This window comes from Chiloscyllium plagiosum, chromosome 9, assembly GCF_004010195.1.
Source record: "Chiloscyllium plagiosum isolate BGI_BamShark_2017 chromosome 9, ASM401019v2, whole genome shotgun sequence".
Lineage (NCBI taxonomy): Eukaryota > Metazoa > Chordata > Chondrichthyes > Orectolobiformes > Hemiscylliidae > Chiloscyllium > Chiloscyllium plagiosum.
In genome coordinates this window covers 45,983,262-46,006,272 of record NC_057718.1, presented here as the reverse complement: position 1 = coordinate 46,006,272, position 23,011 = coordinate 45,983,262, and the positions used below count along the sequence as shown (strand labels likewise).

At 41.6% G+C, this 23,011-nt stretch overlaps 1 long non-coding RNA gene across 3 annotated transcripts in view; it reads right to left on the bottom strand.

Annotated features, from left to right (window-relative positions):
- Positions 1-22,269, bottom strand: part of LOC122553220 — a 30,007-nt gene extending 7,738 nt beyond the window's left edge. For 2 of the 3 annotated variants that reach the window (XR_006312638.1, XR_006312639.1), the window contains exons 1-4: positions 22,250-22,269; positions 19,125-19,223; positions 16,732-16,783; positions 16,280-16,486 (exon numbers count right to left, since the gene is read on the bottom strand). This is a non-coding gene — a long non-coding RNA (uncharacterized LOC122553220). Of the gene's footprint in view, positions 1-16,279; positions 16,487-16,731; positions 16,784-18,895; positions 18,945-19,124; positions 19,224-22,249 lie in introns of all 3 variants that reach the window. The other variant, XR_006312640.1, reaches the window with a different exon arrangement.
- Between the last annotated feature and the right edge of the window lie 742 nt (positions 22,270-23,011).

Here is a 23,011-nt window from a genome sequence, read left to right as displayed (position 1 = left end):
AGGGTACATGAACTTTCAGCCCAACCTATGATATATTTAGTTTTGAACATTGTTTATAAGTATCATAAAATATTTGGCTTGATAAAATCTCTGACCAAAAATAAATTATGTTTTATTGCATTATTATGTCATCTTTCTCGGATTGCAAATTAATATGTACATCCTTAGAACAGAAACGGCCCCTGAGATATAGCAGTTGGTTCAAGGTGCAGGGATTGAGATTTTCAGATCATTGGGATCTGTTCTGGGGAAGAAGTGAGCTGTACAAGAGGGACAGGTTGCACTTGAACTGGAGGGGGACTAATACCCTGGTGGGCAGATTTGCTATTGCTATCCAGGAGGATTAAACTAGTCTGGCTGGGGTGTAGGACTCTAAACAGTGGTGAGACAAAAGAGAAGGTTGAGGCTAGTGCAGAAATTAAAGAGAGTAGGTTAAATAGATAACGCAGACAAGAGCATGGCATAGAACAAGGGAAGTCTGATGAATCAAACTGCAATTATTTCAGTGCAAGAGGCCTGACAGGTAAGTTAACTGAACTCAGGACATGGATGGAAACATGGGAGTGGGATATCATAGGTGTTACAAAAACATGGCTGAGGGAGGGACAGGACTTAATTTTCCACGGAACACATGCTACAGGAAGAATACAAGGGGAGACAAGAGAAGGGGGAATGGTGTTTTTGATTAGTGAAAACATCACAGCAGTGTTTAGAGAGGATTTTCCGGAGGGATTATCCATTGAAGCTATACGGATGGAAGTTAGAAATAGGAAGTGAGTGATCACTTTGATGGGATTAAACTATAGGCACCGGGAAATTGAGAAGCAAATGTATAGGAAAATCACTGTAAGAATAGGAAGGTTGTACTTGTAGGGGATTTTAACATTCCAAATATAGACTGGGACTACAATAGTGTTAAGGGTTTGAATGAGAAAGAATTTGTTAAGTGTGTTCAGGAAACAATTCTCAATTAACATGTAGAGTAGCTACTAGAAAACAGGCAAAACTTGACCTCTTCTTGGGAAATAAGGTAGGGCAAGTAGGTGAAGTGCGTGGGGGAGCATTTTGGAACCAGTGACCATAATTCTAATAGTTTTAAATTAATTATGGAAAAGGATAGGTCTAGTCCACAAGTTAAAATTCTAAATTGGGGCAAGGCCAATTTTGATGGTATTAAACAGGAACTTTCAAAACTTGGTTGGAGGAGCTGCTTGCAGGCAGATGGATGTCGGGCAAATAGATGGCTTTCAAAAGCCAGATATTGAGAGTTCAGGGACAGCATGTTCCTGTTAGAGTGAAAGGCAAGACCGGCAGAAATAAGGAACACTAGATGCCTAGAGATATTGGGGGTTTGGTCAAGAAAAGGCTTGTTTCAGGTATAAACAGCTGGGATCAAGTGAAGCCTTTCAGGAACACAGGAATTGTAGGAGTAAACTTAAGAGGGAAATCAGGAGGTAAAAAGGGGACATGAGATAGCTTTGACAGATAAGGTAAAGAGAATCCAAGACATTCCACAGGTATATTAAAGGCAAAAGCATAACTAGGGAGAGACTGGGGCCCCTAAACGATCAATGAGATCATCAATGTGTGGAGCCACAGGAGATGGGTGAGATCCTAAATGAATATTTCTCATCAGTGTTTACTCGTGGAGAAAGATATGCAAACTGGGAACTCAGGGGAATAAATAGCAATATCTTGAAAATATTCACATTACAGAGCAGGAGGTGCTAGAGATCTTAAGAAAAGGTAAATAAATCCCCAGGACCTGATCAAATGCATCGCAAAATATTGTGGGAAGTTAAGGAAGAAATTTCAGGGCATCCAGCAGAAATATTTGTATAATTGACAGCCACAGGTGAGGTGTCAGAAACTGGAGGGTGGTTAATGATGTGCTAATATTTAAGAAAGGCTGCAAGAAAAAGCCACAGACCAAGGAGCCTGACGTTAGCACTGGGTAAGTTGTTGGAGGGGATTTTAATAGACAGGATCTACATCCATTTGGAAAGATAAGAATTGATTACGGATAGTCAGAATGGCTTTGTGCATGGAAAATCATGCCTCACAAATTTGATTGAGTTTTTTTGAAGAAGTGACCAAGAAGATGGATGAAGCCGGAGCAGTAGACATTGTCTACATGGACTTTAGCAAAGCCTTCAAAGAGGCCCTACGTGCTAGACTGGTTAGTAAAGTTAGATCTCATGGGATCCAGGGAGACCTAGCCAATTGGATACAAAATTGGCTTTCTGTTAGGAAATAGAGGGTTAGTTGTACAGAGCTGCTGTTCAGACTGGAGGCCTGTAACCAGCAGTCTGCCACTAAGATCGGCACTGGGTCTACATATGTTTGCCATTAATGTAAATGATTTGGATGAGAATATAGAAGGTATTGCTAATAAATCTGTGTATGACACCAAAACTGGTGGTACAATGGGCTGTGAAGGTTATCTAAGAGTATAACAGGATGTTGATCAGCCATTTGGATACAGAATTGGCTCAAAGGTAGCAGACAGAGGGGGGTGGTGGAGGGCTGTTTTTCAGACTGGAGGCCTGTGAACAGTGGAGTGCCACAAGGATTGGTGCTGGGTCCTCCACTTTTTGTCATTTACATAAATGATTTGGATGCGAGCATAAGAGGTACAGTTAGTAAGTTTGCAGATGACACCAAAATTGGAGGATCTTAACCAGATGGACCAATGGGCTGAGAAGTGGCAGATGGAGTTGAATTCAGATAAATGTAAAGTGCTGCATTTTGGGAAAGCAAATCTTAGCAGGACTTATACACTTCATGGTAAGGTCCTAGGGAGTGTTGCTGAACAAAGACCTTGGAGTGCAGGTTCATATCTCCTTGAAAGTGGAGTCCTAGGTAGATGGGATAGTGAAGAAGGTGTTTGGTATGCTTTCCTTTATTGGTCAGAGTATTGAGTACAGGAGTTAGGAGGTCATGTTGTAGCTGTACAGGACATTAGTTCAGCCACTGTTGGCATATTGCGTGCAATTCTGGTCTCCTTCCTATCAGAAAGATGTTGTGAAACTTGAAAGGGTTCAGAAAAGATTTACAAGGATGTTGCCAGGGTTGGAGGATTTGAGCTATAAGGAGAGATTTAATAGGCTGTGGCTGTTTTCCATGGAGCATCGGAGGGTCACCCTGGAGGGGTGACCTTATAGAGGACCTTACAAAATTATGAGGGGCATGGATAGGATAAATAGGCAAAGTCTTTTCGCTGGGGTCAGGAAGTCCAGAACTAGAGGGCATAGATTTAGGGTGAGAGGGGAAAGATATAAAAGAGACCATTCGGCCAACTTTTTCATGCAGGGAGTTGTGTGTATGGATTGAGCTGCCAGAGGAAGTGGTGGAGACTGGTACAATTGCAACATTTAAAAGGCATTTGGATGGGTATATGAACAGGAAGGGTTTGGAGCGATATGGGCCAGGTGCTGGCAGGTGGGACTAGATTGGGTTGGGATGTCTGGTTGACATGGACAGGTTGGACTTAAGGGTCTGTTTCCATGCTGTACATCTCTATGACTCTATAACTGTTCAAGTGGGCCAAGGAATAGCAGATGGAGTTTAATTGAGATAAATGCAAATTGTTGGTTAGACAAACCAGGGTGGTGCTTACACGGACAATGGTAGGGCCCTGGGGATAGTTGTCGAACAGACCTAGGGGTGCAGGTATGTGGTTTCTGGAAAGTGGCATCACAGGTAGACTGGATGGTGAAGAAAGTGTTTGGCATGCTTGCCTTCATTGGTCAGAACATTCAGAACAGGAGTTCGGATGTCACATTATGAGTGTACAAGACATTGGTAAGGCCAAGTTTTGAGTGCTGCATACTATTCTGGTATCGGAAGGATGTTATTAAACTGGAAAGGGTGCAAAACAGATTTATAAGGACATTTACTGAGACTGGAAGGTTTGCGTTATAAGGAGAGGCTGGATAGACTGGGGCTGTTTTCCCCAGAACGTAGGAGGCTGAGTGGTGAGCAGAGTCCAAACTTAAGGGCATAGGTTTAAGGTGAGAGGGGAAAGATTTAAAAGAGACCTGAGTGGCAACGTTTTCACACAGAATTATATGGAACAAATTGCCAGAGGAAATGGTAGACATGGGTACAATTACAACATTTAAAAGACATTTGGACAGGTACATGAATAGGAAAGATTTAGAGGGATATGGGCCAAACGCAGGCAAATGGGACTAGTTCAGTTTAGGAAACCTGGTTGGCAGGGACAAGTTGGGCTGAAGGGCCTGTTTCCGTGCTTTATGACTCTATGACATATAAAATCTTCCTATTAGATGGGAGTTGTGTCACTTTAGTTTTTCACCTCCCAATGTCCTCAATCTGAATTACAGATAAACCATCTCTCCTTTATCTACTTCATAAAGTGCTGTAACTTTCACTACAGGTAGTTCTTCTATAGTGCAATGGTTGTGTTCTTGTGCAACCCCACATTACAGAAAAATTGCGCTTTAGAAACCATGCTTAAAGTGTTGGCAATGTAATCACCTTACAGCAACACACAGTTTAAAAATTTGCACTTTAGAAACAGTGTCTCCAATTTGGCAGTTGGGTTACAGCGAATTTGCATTAACAAAACACCTGTTATAGCAAAACGGCCTGTATTAAATTGGAAATAATATAAATAAGACTATAAGAAATTAGAACAGGAGTAGGCCGTTTGGTCTCTCAAGACTATTTGAGTCATTCAATAGGATCATGGCTGATAATATTTAAAAATAACAGCAGAATATAAGACATTCTAAATTCTTAAGAGATCTGACACATGAACCAAGACATACATCGAGATCCCATGTGCCTCCCTCTGAGAGTACTTCCCAGGAAATTGAACCACTGATCGACAATTCTCCTGTTCCTGGGACCCTTGAAGAAAGCTTCCAACTTTATCAGCCAGTTCCGACATATTTTACTGGATAGTTACTCAGGGTAAATATTAAATAGAAAAATCCTGGTATAACTCTTGGGTTACGTCTAACTCCTAAGACTGGCACCTAATCATTCACATTGTCCCTAATCAAACCCTAGCCTGCTACTCTTCTCACTCCCTGACTACTGAAGATCCATTTACCCACCATCAGCTGGCCCAACAGCCACCATATCCACTTTCCATCTGACCCAACTGCCATCGAACTGTCCTGTCCATTTACCATCCTACCAAGTTGCCAACCAGTCACAAAATCCAACTGTGACCTACATCCCTCACCTTTCACTTCACCAACCTGCCATTCTACCCAGCTACCCACTCACCTCACCCACCTACTCCCTTACACATTCATTCAATCACCCATTCGCTCAGCCCACATTCCCGAACACACTGAGTAGCTTTAGGACATTTAAACACTAACTGGAATGTGGAGATAATGTCAGAGAAAGTAAGAGATTTCACCTTTTGCAGAGATTTCTCTGCTTTCTCAGAGGATTCCTGCTCCAAGCGGATTTTTAGGATCCTGCACTGGAAGTTTGACAAGAAAGATCAGATGCAGTAAGAGAGTCGGTTTCTTTATGATCAGCAACGGAAGAACTCCAAAGATTTGTCTACAATAAAGAATGAGGTAAAGAGAGAGAAACCTACAGCTGTCGGAAGAAACAAAAATTGCAAATACTTTGGAGAACCGGGATTCTTGTAAGGAGTTCTTTGTTTGTCCAATAAGAAGGGAACAGAATCAATGTCACTTTTAGAGATTAAAAAAAGAGCAGTGCGCATGTGGGCCTCATTGGTGCACGCTGGTTTCAGAAAATTCAATCTGATTAGAACAACCTTTGAAAAGTACAGGACGTTTTGCAGAAGGAAGTCTGTTAATGAGCTGACAAAAACGTTAGACTTGTTATTGCAATGCAGCACCTTTGCCAGAAATGTGGTGCCTGGTGAAGAGTGTTGTAAGGCATTTCTCAATTTTGTTGCTTAGTTACTTGGAAAATACCTCGTCTTAAGCTTAATATGTTAATTGCCTGTTAAATATTGTCTGATATATTTTGATAATTGTTTGTTGTAATAGGACTTAAAACGTGAATCTTATAATTCAGCTATTGCCATTGGTCATTTGGGATTATTGATTTCCAAGGACTCATAACAGCATTCAAGTGTATCTGTGTTCCCTCATGAACCTCCATTATCCGGCATTCAATTATCCGAATTTCAGATTATCCGAATAAGATCGCAAGGTCCCGATGCTCAGCTAAAGTATGTTATTCGGCATTCGATTACCCAATGTTCGATTAACCAAACAAAATACTCCCCGCAGTGTCCTTCGGATAAGCGAGGGTCCTCTGTATTAGCAGAAATGAGAGAATTGGGTATCCTTGTACCTGAATTACAAAATGTTAGCATTCAGGTACAACAAGTCATTGGGAAGGCAATTGGAATGTTGGTATTTTTTGTGCTAGGTGGATGGAGTACAAATGTTGGGAGGTCTTGTTACAAGTATGCAACGTATTGATGAGCCCACAGAGACCTTATTAAGGAAAGATGTTGTTGCTTTGGAGGAAGTTCAGAGAAGTTTCATTTGGTCGCTTCCTTGGATGAAGGGGTCACCTGTTGAGGAAAGGTTAAGCAAGTTCGGCTGATATATATTCAAGTGTAGAAGAATGAGAGATGACCTTGTTGAAATACATAAGATTCTGAGGGAGCTTACTGAGAGGGTACTTTCTCTTATGGAGCAATACGGAATGAGATGATGACAATTTAAGATGGAGATTAGGAGGAATTTCTTCTGTCAGAAGATGGTTAATCTATGAAATGCTCTACCTCCGATAGTAGGAAAGGTTGAGTCCTTGAATACAATATACATTCAAGGCGGAGCTAGATTTTTGGTCTACAAGGCGGTCATGGGAAATAGGCAGGAAAGTGGAGTTGAGATCATGATCAGACTAGACATTGAATGAAAGCAAGTTCAAGTGGCTAAATCGTCTATTCTTGTTTGTATTTTTCGTGTTCTTATTCAGTCACAGACTACACTGTTTATAAAAAATAGGATTTAGATACAACGTGGAGGACAACATTACGGCCACTCGTTTGCAATGAGTGAAATAGAAAATTTCCATTTTAAAATATATTCTGGAGTTTTACATGAGTGGTTTGCAGGTGATTATTTAATCAATTATTCTGTAAATATCATGAATAAATGATGTATACAGTACCATTTTCAGAAAAGGGAAGATACTGGCTTAGAAAGTTGATGATAACGTGCTCTTGATATATGCACTAAATGAACGGCAGCCCTTCAATTTGGCACTGGTTTTGTATCAGAAATTCCCACCCACTATATTGGATCAGGCTGCTCCTTATGCAGCATAAGCACATACCAGTGCTACTTAACTTCATGAATAATGCATTCAAAGTCAGGTCTTCCACTTCTTGGGCAACATTTTTGCAATTTGGTAAGTGAAGTCCCACCCATGGTAATCTGTCCCTCCATTTGTAATATTAACAAGAGGTAAAGCCTTCAGCAGTTTCATTTCAAGGTGCAACGCGTTGTTTACATGATGGTTGTAGGTTGTCATTCCAGACTGATGATGAACGTTTTGATGCTGTTTCATCATTTGTCTGACCGTAGGAATTTCATTCTCACTGCCTAGAAGACTGTGCTGATGTTACACTGTAATTGGCTATCCTATGCGGTCATAGTTGATCTGAAAGAGCTGCCTTTGGGCTAAAGGAGAAAGAGGAGAAGCAGTAATACCGTAACAAGAGGGATGAGAGATGATACTACACTAGAGGCCATACATACCAAATAGCTTTAGGGACATATCACCATTAATCACAGTTCATCATTGGATCAAAGGCTACTAAGCATTTCTACAAGGAGAACACATAATTTTGTCCTCAGACAAAGAGCACAGGATGAGAAAGGAATATTAGGTTTTCCGCATGTAACAGGCTTCCTCAAGATTCAAGGTACCTTTGTCTATATCTGCATTGCTTTGCACAACACCGGCATAGTATCTCAATCAGAAAGAGATTCCACTCCCTCAACATGTAACTGGCTTGGGACTGCAGGCAATACTTCCTGCAGATTTGATTCTGACATTCAAGCAACAGTCATGGCACATGCATTCTGCATCATTCCTCTGTGCTGCCTTGGTTTCAATTCAGTTGTCAAGTTACAAACTGGATACTGGTTACAAGGAACATGCTCCCTGGACATGGGACATCATTCTTTCAATGAATTCCATGTTGCCAATGAGAACAGCATTGAATGAACAATTTGCAGTTTTTGTGGGTAAGGAAACCCAAGTTCAAGTCCTACCTGTTCCAGATATAACACATTTGAAAAAGTTGATTAAAAACACACAAAAAAAACGAACAATTTGTAACACCTAAAGGATTCCAGAGGGAGTTTTGAGGTACAGCCCTGAGAGGGCATCTGGATTTTGTGTTTGTCATTTTATGCTTCACGACTGCCATTTGAATGAACCAGCCCTCATTACGATCTAAACAGCAAGAAGAGCAGCAGCAACAAGAGGAAGAATGCGCTGATTGCTTTTATTCTTTCACGGGATGAAGGTATCACTGGCTAGGTCAGCATTTATTATAAGAAAAAGAGCTTGCCCAAACAGTTCAAATTCAAGGGTAATAAACAAAGAGACCTCAGTAATCTCATCAATACTTAAACCATCATTGTCAGATACCTTAAGATCTGTGCCCAAATTGTGGGAATACTCATTGAGTCACAATCCAATGTCCCAATGCAATGAGGAAAAAAGTTTAACTCATGCTTAAAGTATAACTTATTTTACAAGAGGTGTAGGTCATTGAAAGCTCCATTTCTTCAACAACTAGGGAGTCTCTTCCTGAAAGTCAAATATGAAATGTAATGTATAAAAACCAATGATAAAACATCGGCTCATTTTAAGGGATGCTCAAATGAGATGGCAGGCAGCTTAGTGTAGTTCCTTATCTACGTTCATGCAAAAGTGTCTATTTAAACAGCAAACTCTACAATTGAAAACCTTTTACAACAACACATCAATTCCACCAGTATCACTAATTTTGAGAGTTGCTGTTTGTAATCCATACTGAAAGGTCACAGGAGCTGAAATGACGAGAAACAGACAATAGGATTGATCAATTCAGCAGCATGGATATCAAACCTAGTCATTGCACAATGAAATTGTGGCAAACTATCATCTAATACCCTAGAAAAATATCCATCTCTTACAATCCAAGAACTGGTCAGCAACATTTCATTTCTTGACATACAATGGAGCTCTCAACAGATGGCTCCAGCAAACCAAAGCCAATATCTTCAGGTTTTTGTCAGACATGAAGTTGTGTTTTAGTACTGCAGAATGCTCTAGCAAGTAGAACATTTCAGAAGATTGTTTATTAATTACTTGTCAGATGTGAAGAGGATCTCAACCTACCTGCTAACTTTGTTGTCCATGGAGTGAAAAGGAGAATACCGTCAATGATCATTAACAGTGCTCACTCAACTTACAAAACACAATTTGCCACTTAACAAGGTCAAATGCCCATTTGCAATGCCTGATGTTGAATTCTAAATTATAGAGTGATAACAGCTGAAGTAAAACCAGTACGCTATATCAAAGTCACTCATGCATTTTTGATTTCAGCTAACATGAATAAAAATTGGCATTGTTCCACAAGACCAAGGATTTTTATCAAAAAATTGGTCCAAAATATGAAGAGAGCATGGATCTTTGGAAATTATGTCCAAAGATGCACAATGAGAATGGACAATTACACAGAGCAAACTCTGTTTGAGATGTTAATGGTGAAGATAGATTCTCTGCCAGTGCTTGCATATTTGAACTGGAGTGCAAAAAATGCTTGTCAGTAACTATGATTTGAGCTGTACTGTCTTAGTACATTGAATGAAATAAATGACCAATCATTTATGCCACACCCACTATCACAAACTGAAAGCAAATATGTTACAGGAAAGTGGAAAGCACTGGCTTCTATCTCCACATTTGAACATTGTCACAAATATCTCAACTGTGCAAAACTCACTCCCGACATAAGCACAAAGCACTAACTGAACTTTTAGTCCAGTGGTGACACCATTAACAGCAGTCGGCCCAAGGCCCCGACTCTTGGGACAGGTCCACAGAGGGCAGGAAAGAAGCTATTTGCCCTTCAAGCCTATACTGATCCTTTGAAGAGCATCCCACCCAGACCCAGACCCCCCACCCTAACCCCGTAACCTTACATTTACCACAGCTAATCCACATAGTTTGCATATCCCTGGCTACTAATGGGGTAAGTTAGCACAGCCAATCCATCTAACCTGTACACCTTTGGATTGTGGGAGGAAACTGGAGCACCCAGAGGGAACCCACACAGATATAGAACATAGAAAAGTACAGCACAGAACAGGCCCCTCAGTCCACAATGTTGTGCCGAGGATTAATCCTAATCTAAAATAAAATAACTTAACCTCCACACCCCTCAATTCACTGCTATCCATGTGCATGTCCCTAATGTCTCAGCTTCCACCACCACTGCTGGCAATGCATTCCATGCATTCATAACTTTCTGCGAAAAGAACCTACCTCAGACATCTCCTCGATACTTTCCTCCTAACACCTTAAAACTATGAACCCTCGTGGAAGTCAATCCTGCCCTGGGGAAAAGTCTCTGGCTATCAACTTTATCCATGCCTCTCATTAGCTTATACACCTCGATCAGGTCACCTCTCTTCCTCCTTCTCTCCAGACAGAAAAGTCCGAGCTTAGTCAAACTTTCTTCGTAAGACAAGCCCTCCAGTCCAGGCAGCATCCTGGTAAACTTTCTTTGCACACTCTCTAAAGCCTCCATATCTTTCCTATAATAGGGCGACCACAATATTCCAAGTGTGGCCTCGCCAGGGACTTGTAGAGCTGCAGAAAAACCTCACAGCTCTTAAACTTGATCCCCTGTTAATGAAAGCCAAAGCACCATATGTTTTCTTAACAACCCAATCCCCTTGGGTGGCAATTTTGAGAGATTTATGCACTTGAACACCAAGATACTGCTGTTCCTCTACACTGCTAAGAATCCCGTCTTTAAACCTATATTCAGCATTCAAGTTCGACCTTCCAAAATGCATCATTTCACATTTATCCAGGTTGACCTCCATCTGCCATTTCTCAGCCCAACTCTGTATCCTGTCTATGTCGCTCTGCAGCCTGCAACAGCCCTCGATACTATCAATGGCACCTCCAACCTTTGTGTAATCAGCAAACTTACTAACCCACCCCTCAACCTCCTCATCCACGTCATTTATAAATACTACAAAGAGCAGAGGCCCAAGAACAGTGTCCTGCGGGACACCACTCACCACATCCTCCAGGCAGAATACTTTCCATTAACAACCCTCTCTGCCTCTGTCAGCCAATCAATTCTAAATCCATACAGCCAAATCTCCCTGTATCCCATACCTCCTGACTTTATGAATGAGCCTACCATGAGGAACCTTACCAAATGCCTTGCTGAAGTCCATATACACCACATCCACTGCCTAACCTTCATCAACCTGTCTTGTCACTATCACCTCCTCAAAAAACTCAATAAGATTTGTGAGGCATGACCCACCCATCACAAAGCCACACTGACTGTTTTTAATCACATTATGCTTTTCCAAATAGTCATAAATACTATCCCTCAGAATTTTTTCCAAAACCTTGCTGATCACAGATGTAAGACTGACTGGTCTGACTGATCCTCTGAAGAGCATCCCATCCAGATCCAGACCCCCCACCCTAACCCCATAACCTTGCATTTACCACAGCTAATCCACATAGTTTGCACATCCCTGGCTACTAATGGGGTAAGTTAGCACAGCCAGGAATTTTCCTATTCCCCTTCTTGAAAAGAGGAACTACAATTGCCTCCCTCCAATCCTCTGATACGACTCCAGTGGAGAGTGAGGAAGCAAATATGTTTGCCAGCAGCTTAGCAACCTCCTTTCTCACTTCCTGGAGCAACCTAGGATAAATTTGGTCTGGCCCTAGGGACTTATCAATCAGTGTTTGCCAAAATTTCCAGCACATCAACTTCTTCAATCTCGATCTGTTCAAGCCTGCTTCCCGGTTCCTCAAAGTTCTCATTCACAACAAGGTCCCTTTCCTTAGTGAAAACTGAAGCAAAAAACTCATTTAGGGCTTCTCCTATCTGTTCAGATTCCACGCACAAGTTCCCTATGCTATCCCTGACCAGCCTTACCTTCTCCCTGATCATTCTGTTATTCCTCACGTATGAGTAAAATACCTTTGGGTTCTCCCTAATCCTTCCCACAAAGCCTTTTTTGTGCTCTCTCCTGGCTCTCTTCAGTCCATTTTTGAGTTCCTTTCTAGTAAGCCTGTAATCCTCTAAAGCTGTGCTATATCCTTGCTTCCTCCACCTTACTTAAGCTGCCTTCTTCCTTTTGACGAGAAGCTCATCTGTTCTCGTCATTCAAGGCTCCTTAATCTTACCCCTTCTTGCCTGTCTCAGAGGAACAAATTTATGCATCACTCATGACAACTGTTCCTTAAACAGTTTCCATTTGTCTGTTGTGCCCTTTCTGTGGAACAATTGATCCCAATTTGTACTTCCCAACTCCTGCCTGATAGCGTCATAATTTCCTTTTCCCCAATTAAATATCTTGCCATGGTAACTGCTCCTTTCCCTCTCCATAGCTTTGGTCAGTTGATGTCACTATCACCAAAGTGTTCTCCCACCGCGAGATCTGATACCTGTCCTGGCTCATTGCCGAGCACCAAATCCAAAATGACCTCTCCCCTCGCCAGCCTGTTATACATACTGAGTAAGGAAACCCTTCTGAACACATCTGACAAAAACGGCTCCATCCAAACCATCTGCACTAAGGAGATTCTAGTCAATATTGGGAAAGTTAAAGTCACCCATAACAACAACCCTGCTATATCTGCACTGTTCCAAAATCTGCCAGCCTATGAGTTCTTCAATCTCCCAACTGCTATTAGGGGATCTGTTAGAAAACCCCCAATGAGGTGGTTGCTCCCTGGACAATATGTGAACTCTACACAGTCACGAAGGGAATGGAACACAGGTCCCTGAAGCAGTGAGGCAACAATGTTAACCACTGAGCCACTGTGCCATTCACACTTAGCGTAATTTGAATGAGTTATTCACCTGGCCCATTCTGCAATGGCCTCCTTCCTCAGATTCAGTCAGCAACCCACACCCTTCTCACCATCTCTGAACCTCCAGAGATGTGTTTTAAATTTATTTTCCCCCAGAGCTGGTCACTTAGTATATATCTTTACTTAGATGTTATGGACTAGGTCAGACCCCCTTAAAATATTTTAAGGTAACCTTGACCCTACCTTCTTATTTTAAGGATAGGTGTAATCCAGCTAGTCAAACCATTTAGCTTTAAGAAAAATAGAATTTATTTAAACACTACAGTTGAAGCATGAACAAAAGAAAGCAGAATTTAGAATAACCTAACTATTAGAAAACTTAACTGACCTCTAAGTAACTCTTACTGATTAACTGTCCCAATACAGTAACATCCCATAAACACACCCCTTGGCAGAAAGATAAATTCAAACACAGATTCTCACAGACAGGAGGGAACGACATCTAGAGAGATTTCAGAGAAAGTCAGAGGAATTCTTTACTGAAACTTGCTACTCTTCTGGACTCACATATCTTGTAACTGCTACAGCTAAAACAAACTGGGATAAGCTTGAACTGGGAAAACTGGCCACTCCCCTTCTGTTATTAAACTAGACACTTCGGTACCAAAGTTTATAGAATCATGAGGGGCATGGATAGGGTAAATAGACAAGGTCTTTTCATTGGGGTGGAGAAGTCTAGAACTAGAGGGCATAGGTTAAGGGTGAGAGGGAAAAGATGTAAAAGGGACCTAAGGGGCAACTTCTTCAAGCAGAGAGTGATGCATGCATGAAATGAGCTGCTAGGGAAGTGGTTGAGGCTGGTAACAATTACAACATTTGAAAGGCATCTGGATGGGTATATGAATAGGAAGGGTTTAAAGGGATATGAGCTAAGTGTTGGCAAATGGGTCGAGATTAGGTTAGGATATTTGGTTGGCATGGACGAGTTGGTTCAAAAGGATCGGTTTCCTTGCTGGACATCTCTATGACTCTATGACAATAAATAAACCCGTTGCAGACACAGAACTAGCATCATCTCTGCACTGCAGGGAGGGAAATCAATATTTAAAAGAATGCTAAAAACTGGTGAATACACAACAAATCCTGGTAATATTGCAAATACTCCTGAGATGAGATAACACCAAGCAATGCCCATGGTGGCTCAGTGGTTGGCACAGTTACCTCATGGTACCAAGGTCCCAGGTTTGATTCCAGCCTCGGGTGACTGTCTGTGTGGAGTTTGCACATTCTCCTTGTGTCTGCATGGGTTTCCTCCCACAGTCCAAAGATGTGCAGGTCAGGTGAATTGGCCATGCTAAATTGCCCATAGTGCTAGGTGCATTAGTCAGAGGGAAATGAGTGGGTTACTCTTTGGAGGGTCAGTGTGGACTGGTTGGGCCGAAGGGCCTGTTTCCACACTATAGGGAATCTAATCTAATCTTTTAGCAGAATGAGAGTGAGGTTGGTGACTACATAGTCTAAGACAACAATTATGAGCCTAAGAGAGAGAAGTTGGCCGCATGGGAGGATGTTTGCTGCAGCTTTCCTATGGAATGGAGGATGCATTTTGGCTGAAGGGATTGCAGTGTGAGGCTTGGCTTACTGTGACACTCTGATGCCATTAGTATATGCAGAACATGGGCCTCATAGCACCAAGGACAGTCTGCACTGATTGCAATTTTCTCAGAGATCTCTAACATTAAATTTGGTGTTTATGTTAGGTTCTTGGACATGTATCACTATGTTTCTCTTTCTCTTTCATTTCTGTGCCAAACATTCACCACTGTAACTATTATTAATAAATGACATTGATTATTTTTCTTCAAAAAAGATGGACATTTTTGTCATGGCCTCACATTCATATTATACACAGCCAAAACATGAATTGACAATAGGCACCTGGCAGTTATTATGTTCAGCAGCATACAGTATGCTGTGTGCAAAGGCAAAGCTCATTGCTTCACATTCTAAAGAATATAATATTTATGTATAAAAGCTCATGCTAGAATGGTGTGAATGTCATTTATGTGTTAAATTATTGTGAACAGAAATTATATAGAGTGTAATTTGATTAAGAATAGCAAATACTGTGGAGGCAGGAATCTGAAACAAGACAGAATGCTGGAGAAGCTCAGCAGGTCTGGCTGCACCTGTGGAGAAAGAAACAGTGCTAATGTTGCAAATCTGATATGACATCTTTAGAACATGAATTCTGTTTCTCTCTTCACAGATTTGCCAGATCTGCTGTGTTTCTTCAGCATTCTCTGTGTTTGTTACTGTAAATTGGTTAGGTGTTGGATTCAAGGGGTGCACAATTGCCTGGTTCATTTGACAAAAATGAGACATCAGGAAAAAACAATGTGGATTCTGACGGTTGATACAATGTGTTGCATCCCAGGTAAATACACCATTAAGTCTGTACGCACAGAGCTGTCGCTTTTGATACTGCAATGAATATGATTGACGACTGTCCATCATCAGTCCATTATCTTTACATTGTTAACTTGTATACTTGTTCAACACCTGCTCTTTAGAACACATTAACTGTATAATGAGACATACTGCATCACCAGTTTAACCAGTTTAAAATCCAAATGTTGTATTTCCCTTCTTATGGATTTTTTGCATCAAATTTGTTTCTTTGTACCTAAGGCAGTAATATAGAAAACAGATTTTTAAAAAATCTGGCCCACTTTCACTGCAAATAGAGTTCAGAACATTCTCTTACTTTTTTCAATTAATTTTAAATGAATATTCAAACTCTTTTTGCACTGTGTGTTTCTAACATTGATAATTGCTCCAATGGCACTATTTCAACTGGGCAAATATATTTGTATTCTATAAAAATGCATTTACAATATAATCAGCCTCCCTTCAGCAGTCACAAGGGGTTTGTATTGCATTGAAACTGGCTTCTCATTAAAGTGCTCGGTCTAACGGGGCGATGAAAGAATTTGTCTTAGGAAAAGTTCACATTACCGTCCTCTGCAGCAAAGGCAAGCTAGTGTGTTGACATTTTCCACTTCCCTCTAATTATCCTTACATTAAACATTAGTCAAAACTGAAGGATGTATTTTCAGTAAGACCTGCAAACTAAGTGAAAACTAAATATTATACACATGGAAAATTATATTCCACATTATGCGACAATTCATGGCTTCAACCTTCCGAAACTTACTTGCTCTCTCATTATTTCCACAGCATCAAGAAGAACAATAGTTTCTGTTCCAGTGCATTTCTACTCCCTTTCAGCAAGTGTCTGTTTTCCTTTGATTCTCCAGGTACTGAACAAAGAAACCAAAGTAGGTTGCCTTGTCTTCCTCTAAGCTTCAATGCCTTTTGTCTGATAATTATTTTGTATTCATCAGTCAGCCACCGTCTTACCCTGAAGAAACAAATAGGGTCAACACATAGATCTCTTAACAACAGAAGGAAGTTATATCCTTTAAAATATTCATGATGATGGGCATCTAAATCTCTTTTACCTTTTGACCTCTAACTTGAATAAAGAAGTTTTAGAATATTGCAGTGTATGGTTTTAAATATGAATGCTCTTCAGTAATACCAATTTTCTTTTACCATACTTTTACATTTTTTAATGGATTGTACCATTTAATTTAGCATACTAACTTCTCACTTCTGAGGTCCATAGTCAAATCCAGCGTTCTGCATTTATTTGAGTCTGTTGAAAAATGAATATGAGTCATATCAACTTAGTGGCTGGCAGACATCAAATTATGTTTACTTTGCAAATATATTAACTTGGTATACTAATATATCAAAACATCTGACAACTCGAGAGACCTGAATTAAACACTTTGAGTATGTGGCTAAAATCGCATTTGAGTGCTTTTTACTGCATTCCACACATACTTGTGTCTGCCACCAAAATACTGGCCTTTTGATAGCAATAGAGCCACCCATCACAGGACATCAAGCACTTCATTAATACTTTAATGTCAGGGTCTGAAGAAGTCACTTAAATATCAACCAAATTGGTAGCAGGGCTGCACAGGGTCAGATTTTAGCAACTTGACACAGGTCAAAACAATAGGAACCAAATTATCGAGAAAAAGTGGTGGTTGTGCAGCTGGATATCCCACTTCCATCTGCCAACAATATTTATGAAGGTAGAGTTATGTAGGTCTCTGGTCTCCAGTCTCCCCTCACTAACAGGCCATTTATGTTGCAGTAAAAGCATGTGAAATAGGAACTGGAGGAAGATGCTCAAACCTGCTATGCCATTCAAATAGATTGTGGCTGACCTTCTGCCTCCAAGGCACCTTCCTGCACTATCCCTTTCTTAAATATCAACCAATCTAACAATTTTTGGCTTAAAAATACCAAACAATGGAGCAAACTTTCTGAGGTAGAGAATTCTAAGGATTCACCACCCCTTAAGTGAATATAATCCTCCTCATTTTCATGTTAACTGTCCTATCGCTTATTCTGAGATTGTCTCCTGGTCCTAGTTCTCTCAACAAAGGAGTAAATCCTTATTGCATCTACCTTGTTCAGTATTGTAAGAATTTTTGTATACGTCAATGACATCACTTCTCATTGTTCTAAACTTGACAGAATACGAGCACAGTCTTTCAATCTCTCCTCATAGGACAATCATGACATAGGAAATAGTCTCTCAAACTCTTGTTATGTTCCCTTTGGGTGCAGCATTCTTGTTGCACAGCTGCAGCAAGAGTTCTTTTCTCCTGTACTCAAATCCTCTTGCAGTAAAGGACAGTATATTTACCTTCCCAATTTTGTTTGCCCCAATAGCATGTTAGCCTTCAATGATTTATAAACAAGACATCCAAGTGCCTTTGGACATCAACACTTCCCAACCTTTCACCATTTTAAAACTGACCTGCATTTCCGTTTTTCCTTCATGTTTTCTATATTATATCCCATCTGCCTTGACCTTGCCCACTCACTCAGCATGTTTAAATTGATTCGTCATCACTTTGTTTGAACTTATAACCAGCAGCCACAGAAATGGCTGTCAAACTGCAATTTATGTGACCCATTTCTGAGGTTGGCTGCCTCTGATCTAACAGTAGACCCTTCATTAGCCAATTAAGGTCCTAATTAGCTGCTTATTGTTCCCACCAGGGATCGGTTCTCCATTCAAAATTTTTCAATTCGTGCCTCCTCTAGGAAAGTCTGACTCCCAGTGTCAGGCCAGTTCTGAAACCTGCCTTCCAGCGAGAGTTGATCAGGGAAGGCCAAAAAACATTATGAAATATGGAAGAATTAGGATTACTTATCCTTCTGGAGGGAACCTCAAGCAAATCCCTATGGCCCCCGCATTAAAGTAATGCAAGATCTGGAAAAATTATTTACTGACTTATTCTTGGTTCTTCAATGAAACCTTAACTAATAAAAATAATTACTTTGATAAGCAAGCAACCAAATTTCTCACAATCTTTTCAATTACTTCATTTAGCTGCCACTTCAGGTACAACAACAAAGTTAAGCTGTTACTCATCAAAATGGGTCTTGTGCTTATCAAGAGCTTAACAAAAATATATGATTTATAGGAATGATTATGAAAATTAGGCAAAAATGATTTCTCATTCATCCTAGGAAGCTATCATAAGCTATTGGTTAAAACTTTGCTTCTTTGAAATACCAATATGCATGATCAATGATCCTTTAGAAAATCAATATCAATCCCAAAAATTAAGAAATAGTTACATTATCAAAATGTTGAAGAAATAGTTGTTCCCATTAAATAATAGCCCAATAGTTTGCAAATAATAAAAATGCAATTTATATTTTGGTAAAAGTTGCAGACCTGGAATATCATAACCAGTGTGTTCTCATTGAATTAATGTTGATATTCTCTGCAGACAAAGTTGGATAAAGGAAGAAGCCAAACATTAATAACTTCACGCAACAATGTTTTAGTCTGGGTCATAAGTGCTGATTTCAGTATCACAGTGACATTTTTTTTTGCTTTCATTACAACAGTGAATTGTAATATATGGAAAGTATGAACATTATAGAGCTTTATCCATTCTGACCTTCGACAGATTTTATTCATAAGAGGTTTTCGTTGTTTCAGAATAATCCTCAAGTGAAGAGTCCTCCAAGGTGCTCAGGAGACCAATAATTCCATCTTTCTGAAAGTAAAATGAAGACTGTCTACAAGATCAGGTGCTGCTCCTTGTTGACTGAGCCTGTGCTATGTTACAATTTTGCTTCTTGTTGAATGAAGCCACTTCTCTATAATATACTTGTCTAAATATTGACATATGTCACTTGCCAGGAATGGGAGCCGAGTACAGCAAGAGGAACTAGAACATAGGAATTCTATAGCATGCCTGTAACATTACTACTGTTTCCTGAGCTAACTGATCAGATTAGCTAGGCAAAAGTGAGTACTGCAGATGCTGGACATTAGTGCCAAGAGAGTGGTGCTGGAAAAGCGCAGCCGGCCAGGCAGCATATGAGGAGCAGGAAAATCGATGTTTTGGGCAAAAGCCCCTCATCAGGAATGAGGCTGGGACCCTTGGGAGTGGAGAGATAAATGGGAGGAAGGGTGGGGCTGGGGGAGGTAGCTGAGAATGCAATAGGTGGAGTAAAGGTGATAAGTCAGAGAGGAGGGTGGAGCGGATAGATGGGACGGGTGATGAGGGCGGTGCTGAGCTGGAAGGTTGGAACTGGGGTAAGGTGGGTGGAAGGGAAATGAGGAAACTGGTAAAATCCACATTGGTGCCATGGGGTTGGAGGATCCTTAGGTGGAAGATGAAACATTCTTCCTTCAGGTGTCGGGTGGTAAGGGAATGGCGGTGGAGGAGGCCCAGGACCTGCATGCCCTTGGCAGAGTTGAAATGTTCGGCCATGGAGTGGTGAGGTTGATTGGTGCGGATGTCCAGGAGTTGTTCGCTGAACTGCTCTGCAAGTAGGCGTCCTGTCTCCCCAATATAGAGGACACTGCAACAGATACAGTAAATTTGTGGAAATGTAGGTGAAACTTTGATGGATGTGGAAGGCTCTTTTGGGGCCTTGGACAGAGATAGGGAGCAGGTGTTGGTGCAGGTTTTGCAATTCCTGCAGTGGCAGGGCAAGGTTCCAGGAGTTAAGGGTGGGCTGTTATAGGGCATGGACCTGACGAGGTATTCACGGAGGTAATGGTCTTTGGTGAAAGCAGATAGGGGTGGGGAGGGAAATATATCTCTGGTGGTGGGGTCTGTTTGTAGGTAGCAGAAATAGCGGAGGATGATACGATGTATATGGAGGTTGGTGGGGTGGAAGGTGAGGACTGGGGGGGGGGGGGGGTTGTGTCCTTGTTGCAATTGGAGGGGTGGCGTTCAAGGACAGAGGTGCGGGAAGTGGATGAGATGCACTGGAGGGCATCATCAACCACATGGGAGGGGAATTTGCAGTCTTTCAAGGAGGCGGCCATCTGGTGTGTTCTACGGTGGGAATGGTCGTCCTGGGAACAGATCAGATTAGCTTCCAGTCAGATGAGGAGCAATCGAGAGAAAGCTGCAAGCCCACACCCAGATGGAGTGTGAAGTGAGGAAAAAAAAGCAAAGAACGCAGATGCTGGAAATCAGAAACAAAGACAGAAATTGTAAGAGAAAATCAGTAGGTCTGGTAACATCTGTCGAGAGAAAACAGTATTAATGTTTCTGAAAAAGGATCACTAGACCTGAACTGATTGTAGCTAGGAAAGGATTAGTATCAAGGTGGGAAGTAAATGATAGGTGGAGATGGAGCCCAAAAGAGAGAACAACAGTTGGACAGACAAAGGAATGGGTAAAGGTCAGCCTGGGAGAATTAATTGCTGCTAACTGGGACCATAAGTAGCTGATAAAGGGTTGTTTATGGTAGCAGCCCATCTGATGAGAAGGCCTAGTGTGCTCTAAAATTATTGAACTTGATATTGACTCCTGAAGGCTGCAGGGTCCTGAACAGAAAATGAGGTGCTGTTTTTCCAGCATATGCTGAGCTTCGCTGGAGCACTGCAGCAAGCTTGAGACAGAGATGTTGACCATGGAACACAGTGGAAAATGACAGGTAACTCACAGCTCAATGTCATTTTAGTGAACAGAACATAAGTATTCTACAAAGTGATCGCCCGCTCTGCGCTTCATCTACCCAATGTGGAGGAGACCACACTGTGAGCAGCGAATGCCACAGAGTAGCTGGAGTGAAGTACAGGTAAATGGCTTGGTGGGTTGGTGAAGGCTGGGGCCACCACGCAAAGTTGTGTCTGGGGTCTTGGGTAGTGAGGATGGAGGAAGTAAACACAGGAGTTACATCTTCTGTTATTGCATCCAGAGGTGCTGTGGAAGTGTCATGACTGGAGAAGGAGAGGACCAAGGTGTCCTGGAGGGAACATCCCTGCAGAATGGGAAGGGAATGGGAATAGGTGTCTAGTGGTTGCATCCTGTTGGAGCTTGCATCATTGGAATAAGAGAAATTGGGAGAATGGAATGCAGGCTTTAGGGAGTGAAGTGAGTCCACCTTACCATCGGAGAGGAATGGTTTGCCCAAACCAAGAGGAAAGCATTGATTGGAATTGGACAGTTGATCCAGGGCCTCTGTTTGGAATTCAATCTTGGGATCCAGAGAGAGTTGAAAGCAAATAGGAGATGCAAGGGGTGGACAGGAAGATAGCAGGTTGAGGCAAGAGGTAAGAAGCCTGGAGATTTGGCAGGGGTGTTGGCTTGGTGAAAGCTGGGGGCATCATGGGAAGGATAGGGAGACCTCAGAGGGATGAGTAGGCTGACTGTCTGAACACAGGTTTGTCTAGGTACACATACCTGATCATAAGATTATAAGGAACAGGAGCAGGCCATTCAGCCTGCTCCCCAATTGATAGCACAAAAAACTGCAGATGCTAGAATCCAAAGTAAACAAGCAAGAGGCTGAAAGAACACAGCCAGCCAGGCTGCATCAGGAGATGGAAAAGTCAACATTTCACATGTAAGCCTTCTGGAGGACTAGGGGTGGGTGTAAAAGGACCTGCAGATAATGGTGTGGGGTGGGGGGGGTGGTGAGGTAGGAATAGGGGCAGGCCAGACCTGCCAGTCACTACCCATTTTAATTCCTCTTCCCACTCCCTTTCCAACATGGCCATCCTTGGCCTCCTCCATTGCCACAGCAGATCAGACTGCAAATTGAAGGAACACCTTACCTTCCACCTAGGCAGCCTACAGCCCAGAGGACTCAACATTGAGTATCCAATTTTAAATAACCTCCCTTCCCAGCCCCTCCCCCTCACTTCCATTCCTCTGATTAACCCTTCCTTCCAGCTACCAACCAGATTCATTACTCCTATCGACCAGCCAGGTCATACCCTCTACCTGTGATCATCTATGCCAAACTCATCATTGCACCCCTCCCCTTTATCTACAGCTCCCTTTATTACACCCACCCCCAGTCCTGAAGAAAGATTACACCCAAAACATCAACTTCTCCACCTCCTGATGCTGTGTTCTTCCAGCCTCCTGCTTGTCTACGCCTGGTTGATAGGGTCAGGCTGATCTGATTATAGTCTTAACTGCACTTAATTGCCTTATCCCAATCACCCTTAACTCATTTGTTGATCAAAAGCCATCTAACTCAGCCTTGAACATACTCAATTATTTAACCTCCACTGCTTTCCATGGAAACAAATTCCAAAGAGTAATGACTCTCTGATGAGACAAAATTCATCCTCATCTCAAATGGGAGACCTTGAAACTGTGACTGCTAATCTAGGTAGTCCCATGAGAGGAAACCTCCTCTTAGAATCTACCCTGTCAAGATCCTTCAGAACACTAAAAGTTTCAATAAGATCACCTCTCATTCTTCTTATCTCCAATGAGCAAAGACCCAAACCTGCTCAATGTTTCTTCACTAGTAACTCATTTATTCCAAAAATCAGCTGATTGAATTGCCTTCTTTGGACAGCTTC